General features: G+C 45.4%; 1 pseudogene; it reads left to right on the top strand.

The window, feature by feature from the left end:
- The first annotated feature begins 6,233 nt into the window (after nt 1-6,233).
- Nucleotides 6,234-8,165, top strand: LOC132226438 (nuclear prelamin A recognition factor-like; annotated as a pseudogene).
- Nucleotides 8,166-8,666: the final 501 nt, after the last annotated feature.

Genomic DNA, 8,666 nt, shown 5'->3' with positions numbered 1-8,666 from the left:
TCCAAGTGAATCTGTCACCATTTTTAAAATGGTGACCACTTCCTCTGTTTTCAGAGTTTTGTGTTGATTTATTTATTTGTTAAGAGACAATAAGTTAACTTTATGTATTTGCATAACAGTTTCACCTTTGACTACCCTGTGACTTCACAGAATAATTTAAGCTTTTTAAGTCTCAAATCCTACATCTATAAAGAGATATAATGTTAGTGTATCCCATAGGGTTGCTTTGAAAAGTTAAATTGAGAAGTTCTATTTAAAATTAATATAATAAATGTTCAATAAATGATGTCTGATGTCATCCTCATCCTTATCATCATAATCATCATTGGCTAAGTAGCAGAAATGGTCTTCCTGCTTTCCACTCCTTTAATACCTCCCACAATAACATTATTAGCTTGTTTTTATGGTTTTTCCTCCCAATCACTATCAGACAAAAGATAGCAGGTGCCATATATGTCATATTTTAAGAATCCTCATTCTCATTGTCCATGGGTAATTATTCCTGAATCATTTATTATTTTTGGGTCTAAGTAATCTTCCTGGCCTTCTATTTTTATCTAGAAACATCAGAATCTCCTGGTTCTCATTCTAGTCTCTGTTAATTCTTTGCCTCAGGAAAATCCCACTCTCCAGTGCTTATGTTTAGGTTCATGTTTGGGATTCCTTAAGTCTCATTCTGTAGATGACCTCTTACTCCCTAGGCCTCTATCCTTTTCCTGTGAACTCAGCTTCCAAAAGTTTCCAAAAAGGATAAAATTTTCATTTACAGGAGTTTGAGACTAGGAATGAAGATATTATTTGTAAAAAATCTCAAGCCTGGCTAGTCTTCTGAAACTGGCTGTCAGCTGAGTCACACCATGGTTGATTTCTAGGCACATGTCCTTGGTTTTACCAGATCAGACCTTGGGAATGTGGGTAATGAATTGTCAAAGGAAATATTTGTTCATATCTGGGTAATCTTGCATCTCTTACTGACAGTGGGTTCAGAATCCAGACTCATTCCAGTGGATTTCTTATTCAGCATACTCACAAAAAATTTTTAAACCTCAATATTTTAGAAATGATTTAAAATGGATTATAAGGAGTAGAGGATAGTCAGAAAGGAAACTTATACCTGTGGCTGTGGCCCAAATATGCTCCTATAGTTAAGAACTAAGTGGACATGTGACCTAAATTCAAATTGTAGCTCCAGTTCTTATTAATTGTATGACTTAGAGAAAGTTTGTTAATAGCCTATGCCTAGTTTCTTTAAATGCAAAATAGGGAGAACAGTAACTACTTTATAAGATTCAGAGGATGGTTAGATGAATTAATACATTTAAAAACTTAGAAAGATTCCTGACTGACTCAGGAAATAAGCAACCTGACATAAATAATCACAGAAATTTCAGTGGCATGCAATAGTAAGAATCAATTTCTCAGATATCTGAGGATCAACTGGGCAAACCCTAAGCTAGAAGTTTCATTCGGGTGCTACTCCATATTCCCCTCATCTTCTTTGGGCCAGTGAGTTAGGCAAGGATATTCTTCTGTTCCTATGGCAGAAACTGCTGGAGGCTAATTCCAGCATGTCATAAATGCAAGAAGTTTCATCAAAAGGTTGATGGAACTTAAGGCTTCAGCAGGGCGGAAGAATCATATTGCCTGCTGCGGAAATAGCTGAAAGCATTTCCCCAAGCCTGAAAATCTACATGTTATTATCTCCTGCTGGCCAAACAGCTGAACAGCCGAAGGCATTTCTCCCAACCTGGCAATGCCTACTGTATACCAAATTTTACCTTTTGATATGTATATCTGCTTTGCTATAGGCCAAAATGCGGGGAAAAAGAGCCCCGGTCCAGAGATAGGAAAGAACTTGGTTACTGAAGCTAGGTCCCTTCTGGCTCCCCCACGTATCCCAAATTTATATTTCTAGTCTTTGTATTAATTTACCCCCAGCCCTTCTCCAGATTCCTAAACCCTTCTAGATGCTGAGAAACACCCTGGCAAGAAACACCAGAGGTCAAGCACAAACTAGCAAGCGCATTAAACCCTTGTGTCTTTCTCATTTAGTGACATCTTGTTGGCCACATAAGTCATGCAGATAAGCCTAACATCAAGGACCACTGGATTATATTCTGTCTTTGTTGGAGGAACTGCACAGTTAGATGGCTAAGGACATGGATTTGAATGGGAGAGAGTATGAAGAATTTCGATCAATAAGTTGGTCTATTGCATTGACATATATTAAAAGTTTACTTAATATAAGCTATTTACAGCAGTACTATCCCTAGACACTCTTGAAAGAAGATTCTTCTTTCTGACTACTTCCATTTGATACCCTCTTTGTCTTCCTGAGCACTGCCTTTATATGCTCTCACTACTCACTGTTATGCAGTGACTCTTGATGACACTCCTCACTTAGGGCCTATACAGCAGTGCCGCATGCAGGCTCTCAATAGCAATACAATTCCTCATATCAACTTCTTCCATTATAAAATTTAATTATCTAGAGCCAATTTCTTCTCATTCCGAGGCAGTTGCAGTTTGACAGGGAATCTGAAGAAAATCTGAGTGCTTTGTGCAGTAATTAGTATCCTATCTAATAAAAGAGAAACATGGTAATTAGCCATACCTCCACTATCCTTCCCATTGGTTAATCAGGGCGATATGCAAATTAACTGCCAGCCAAGATGGCGGCCGGCAGCCAGGCAGCTTGAAGCGAACATGAGGCTTGCTTGCTTCAGTGACGGAGGACTCCAACGTTCCCCGCCTGCCTTGTCAGCCTCTGAGCTTGCAGTTTGAAACATTGTTACAAATATTGAAGCTAAAAAAAAACCCAGAAACCTGCTTTCAGCCAGCCGGGATCTCAGAGCTGGAGTTGAAACAGTGTTTCGACTATAGAACCCAAACAAACCAGATACCTGCTTTCAGCAGCTGAGGCCTAGGAGCTGGAGCCAAGCCTCAGAGCTAAAGCTGGCCCAGAATAAAAAACAAAAAGAAAAAAAGGAGCGGTTGGGAGCTTCAGTCACCTGCCAGCCTTAAAACAGCCCTCAGCCCCTCACCCAGACTGGCCAGGCACCCCAGTGGGGACCCCCACCCTGAAGGGTGTGTGACCAGCTGCAAACAGCCATCATCCCCTCACCCAGACTGGCCAGGCACCCCAGCGGGGACCCCCACCCTGATCCAGGACACCCTTCAGGGCAAACCAGCCGGCCCCCACCCGTGCACCAGGCCTCTATCCTATATAGTAAAAGGGTAATATGCCCCCCAGCACTGGGATCAGTGTGACAGGGGGCAGTGCCCAAACCCCCTTATCGCCCTGTGGCTCTGTGTGTGACGGGGGTGGGGGGGCACAACCTCCCTATCTGCCCTGCTCTGTGCCTGATAGGGGGGAGCTCCCCAACCCCCTGATCGCCCTGCATCTCTGTGTGTGACAGGGTGCGGCGCCCCAACTCCCCTATCGGCTCTACTCTGTGAGTGACAGGTGGGAGCTCCTCAACCCCCTGATGGGCCCTGCTCTGTGCGTGACAGGGGGCAGTGCCCCAACCCTCTGATTGGTCCTGCTCTGTGCGTGACAGGGGGTGGCGCCACAACCTGCCCAGTCAGCCCTGCTCTGAGCCCGACCAGGGGCTGCACCTAGGGATTGGGCCTGCCCTCTGCCACCAGGGAGCAGGCCTAAGCCAGCAGGTCGTTATCTCCCGAGGGGTCCCAGACTGCGAGAGGGCACAGGCCTGGCTGAGGGACCCCCCCCCCCAGAACAAGTGCACAAATTTTTGTGCACCGGGCCTCTAGTATTTATTATAATATAGCTCTCTTAAAAATTTTAATAGCAAAAAAATTAGATCCTCTGATTGGCTTCTAAGTCTAGGGGATCTTGGAAACATGAAACATAGGTGTTCTCATCAAAGAACACTCAAGATGATGTCAAGTTGACTTTGATCCATGTATGTTGAATGATGACCTCTCAGAGATGTCTCTGTTTTAATCTCTGGGATATGTGAATATGTCATCTGATATGGCAAAAGAGGACTTTGCAGTTGTGGTTAAGATAAGAATCTGAAGATGGGGAGATTTTTAGATTTTCCTGGTTTGTCCAATGTAATCACAAGGATCTTTCTAAGAGGAAGATTGTAAAGTTAGAGTCAGACAGAAGGCAATGTGACACTGGATGTAAAGGAACACAGAGAGATTGGAATATGCCACACTACTGGTTTTGAAGATGAAGAATGGGTCCACAAGCCAAGAAATTCAGGAAGCCTCTAAAAAGCTGGAAAATACAAGGAAATAGATTCCTCCCTAGGGTTAGAAAAAAACATAGCCCTGATTACCTATTTTACCTTCAGGTTTTCGGAACTGCAAGAGAAGAAATTTATATTGCTTATAACCACTGATTGTGGCAATTTGTTATAGCAGGGATAGAATCCCTAGAACCTTTGGAAAAATGAAATTAGGCAACAGGCCATAGTTTATATTCTCATATGGTCATAACTGAAGCCATAAATGTTCTCTCTGCTAGGCAACAGTACTTATACTTAGTCACTAAAACTGATACTGTGCTTTTGCTAAGACAGACAATTAAGGAACCAAGCATCTGAGCTCGCTAGAGTTAGCAAGCTAGCTCAAACTCATTTTTTTCAAATGTCTGTCTCATGTGTACTTGAACTCAGGCTTTCAACAATTCTGTTGCACAGCAGGTACTAGAGGGCCTGCTTTGTTTCAGGGATTTGTTTCCTAGTTTCTTCTAAACCTAGGCTTTTAGAATCTCTCCTTTTAGAGCTCAGGGACTTCCCACAGCTGGAAGTTCTGTGACTACGTAGGTCTGCTTTATGGATAGGCAATATAAGAAAGCAAAACTTTTGAAGCATGAAAAGTGAGCTCATCCCTGGTATTGGAGAGGATCTGACTAATCTGAAGATAATAGAAAACACAAGTGGCTTAAATAAATGAATAAATTTCTATTTTAAGCAAAACAAAAATAATAATAATAATAAACTGACACCAGATAAGGAAGACTGATGTAGTATGATTAGGAGGGAGAAAGCCTCCATTTGTATTTCTGCTTCATAATCTAGAGCATGGCTTCATGATCAAGGTTGATTTGTTGTCCAAGATGATTGGCAGAGGTCCAGCCATTATCTCCATGCTTTTGGCAGGAAGAAGGAAAAATAGGGAATGCAAAAAAGCACACTTCCCAGCAGAATCATCTCTCTTTAATGAGCTTTTCTGAAAGGCCCCAGGGTCACCACTTTATATTTTATTAGTCACCCCTACCTAGCCTTAAGGGAATTTAGTAAAAGTAATCTTTTTGTTTGTTTGTTTTGTGAGAATATTTTCTCAAAGAAGAACATTCTAGTTCCTTCCAGTCCTATTAGAAAAAAAAAAAAAGGGTAGAATGGATATTGATTAGGCAATAGTTTCCCCTTCACTACCCAATGACTGTGAGAACTATGTATAGAATACATTCACCACCTCCCTAAAAGAGTTTATTACAAATTTTTAGGAAATTATTGTATCCAGCTCAATTTTCAGGACATCTGGGTCATGTGAAGTTCTATCATATTCGATGTTTCTTCCTTTGAAACTCAAACTCAAAAGCAAGTTATCTTCTCCAAAACAACCATGATGGAGAAGAAGTGGGATAACTGCAATAAAAGCAAACACACAAAAAACAGGGAGATATTAGAATAAGTTTAATCAATTTATCAGCCACTGTTTTTATCAATGTTGTTTTTAGATCATGTTTTTGCTGTTTTCATATCATGTTTTTGTTGTTTTTATAGCATGTCTTTATTATTGTTATATCATGCTGTTATTGTTTATTTATTAATCAATTTATATTATTTTCATATACATTTTACTAATTTTCTTTCATCTCTGGTACTTCTATTATAGAGAAAAGGCGAATAGTGATATTAATATATTTCTTCTAATTAATTTCCTTTCAATGTGCAGGAATCCATGCACTGGCAAATCCTAATATATGTAAAAACCCAGGGTCCTTAACAACTGAATGGATGACCCCCGGCCGGACCTCAGGCTCTGTGGCAGCAGCAACTGGTGAGCAGATAAAAGGGTGACCACTTGGTCCCTCCCCCCGGCCCACAGGCTCCCATTGATCAGGGGATGGTTAACAGGGAACCAGAGTAAGTGGCGTGAGGACTGGCCAGCAGTGGAAGGCAGGCCTCTTGGTCCCTCCTCCTGGCCCTCAGACTCCAATCAATCAGTGGCAGAGGTGGGTCGGAACCGGGGACTGGCTTCCTTAGTAGTCCTGTAGGTTCAATCTCCAGAGAACAGGCCAGGCACCCATGGACCAGCGCCTCTGGCAAGATCCCAACAGAACTACCAGCCTCCTGGAACTTGGCCTCGGGCACTGTGGCTGCTTCCCCTCCCTAGATGCTCCACAAGGAAGGAAGGATACCGCCAGCAGCTCCAGGGGCAACCAGCAGTGACTGACTGCTCTCCCTGTGCTTCCTCCAGGTCACTCGAGCCTGCCCCCGCCTGCCCCGCTCCAGATGAAGTGTGATCACTGCACACGGAAGGAATGTAGTAAAAAAGCAAAAACAGATGACCAAGAGAATGCCGCAGTCAATATCTGGAGTCTGGCTCAGGAGAACGGAGAGAAGGGAGAATTCCATAAGTTGGCTGATGCCAAGATATTTCCAAGTGACTGCCTGGCGTGTGACAGTTGTGTGGCCTCAGAGGAAGGAGTCCAAGTTTCTCAGCAGAACATCAAGGACTTCTGTGTTCTGAACCTTAATAAGAAACGTGATACCTCACAGCACAAGGTGCTGGCAGTGTCCATGTGTCCTTAGTCTCTGCCTTATTTTGCTGCTAACCTCAGCCTCAGTGTCACTGATACATCCAGAAGGCTCTGCGGCTTTCTCAAATGCCTTGGGGTGCACTGTCTTTGACATGAAGATAGCTGCGGACTTCAGCATCCTGGAGAGTCAGAAGGAATTTGTGCGTCGGTACTGCCAGCACCATGAGGAAGAGCCCCGGCTACCCATGCTGACCTCTGCCTGCTGGGACCGATATGCAGAGCGTGTGCTGGGTCACCCCATCACCCTCACCTCTGAACGGCCAAGTCTCCCCAGCAGATCATGGGCTCTCTGGTGAAGGATTACTTCTCCAGACGGCAGAACCTGTCCCCAGACAAGATTTTCCACGTCAATGTGGCCCAGTGTTATGACAAGAAACTGGAGGCCCTTTGAGAAGATGGTCCCACAGCTTTGCAGAGTTCCGGGGGGCTGACTGCGTGTTAGCCTCGGGTGAAACTGTCCAGATAATGGAGCAAAGTGACCTCTCCTCGAATGACGCCACCGTGGACACTCTGTTTGGAGACATGGAGGAGAAGGAGGTGAGGCTCCACGAGGGTGCCAGCTCCGACGGGAACCTGGTACACATCTTCAGGCACATGGCCAAGGAGCTGTTCAACAAGGATGTGGGAGTGCTCACCTACCACACCCTGAGGAACAGAGACTTCCAGGAGGTCAGCCTTGAAAGGGACGGAGAGGTTCTGCTATGCGTTGAGGCTGCTATGGCTTTCAGAACATCCAGAAGTGGTCCTGAAGCTGTAAAGGGGCAAGTTCTCCTGTCACTCTGTGGAGGTTCGGGCCTGCGTTGGTCATGCCTAAGTGGCAGGAGCCAAGCCCAGGAGGATGACAGGCATGCAGAAGGGTACCGTTGTGGCAGATGGAAGGCATCTACGCTGCCATCCCGGTGTGGCCCCCCGGAGACCAGCGCCCATGTGCAGGAGCGGTACCAGGAGTGGCTGGGGCAGGGCGGCGACTCCCCCTGGGCCTAGGCAGCCCTGCACACCGCCTAGCAGGGCCCAGGGCAGCCTGCCAGGACATCAAGTGGCAAAGGTCCAGCAGACGCCCGGCCTGCAGGCCGCCTGAAGAGGGGTGTCAGACACGTGAAGGAAAGGCTTGGCATCTCTGTCATTGCTTTGGTTTTCAGAATTCCCTGCTCCCCATCTGTTGGCACCCTTCCTCTGAGGGGTGCTGTCATCGTCACATGGGTGCAACTGGAACATTGTATCTTGTGAGGATTACCCCAATGTACATATCCTTTGATGATGAAAACTTCCCAAAGAACAAGAATGGAGACAGACTACTGTCCTTTAGGCTTAAAAAAACTCCAGAAATGTCCTGTGAAGAGCTGAGACTTGGTTCTGCCCACACGCCTCAGAGAGATTAGGTGAGGAAATGGCCTGGGTTGGCCCTGACTTTGCCCACTATATGTTACTCTTGAAATGTTTTTGCCACAATGTGAATAAATTGTCACCTTTTGGAATAGTGCCTCATAGGAAAGTCTGCATTCCCAACTTTTCTTGAAACAGATCTATGTTCTGCAGCTGTGGCCATCGTCCTGAGATCAGGTCTGGTCAACCAGGTCTTGTTGCTGGGAATCAGGGGCCACTGGAGCGGAGGCATTCCCCGCCCCCCCCCGCCCCCCCCGCACTGTGCTCTTTTACATTCAGCGATTAAACTAAACTCACTTTGGGGGAGGCCTGGTAAGGGTGACAGGTGTCACAGATGGAAGGATGGAGAATGGAAAGGCAGACACCCTGCTTGGTCCCTCCCTAGGTGGGGTCAGGCAGATGAAGGCCAGCCAGCCCGCCCCACAATTGGGTGAGATAGCGTCCTCTGTGTCCACCTCTCACCCTGTGGGCCCGGCCACTC

This window comes from Myotis daubentonii, chromosome 2 (genome assembly GCF_963259705.1).
Source record: "Myotis daubentonii chromosome 2, mMyoDau2.1, whole genome shotgun sequence".
Lineage (NCBI taxonomy): Eukaryota > Metazoa > Chordata > Mammalia > Chiroptera > Vespertilionidae > Myotis > Myotis daubentonii.
The sequence above is the reverse complement of the archived record's forward strand: the minus strand, read 5'-3'. Positions and strand labels throughout refer to the sequence as shown.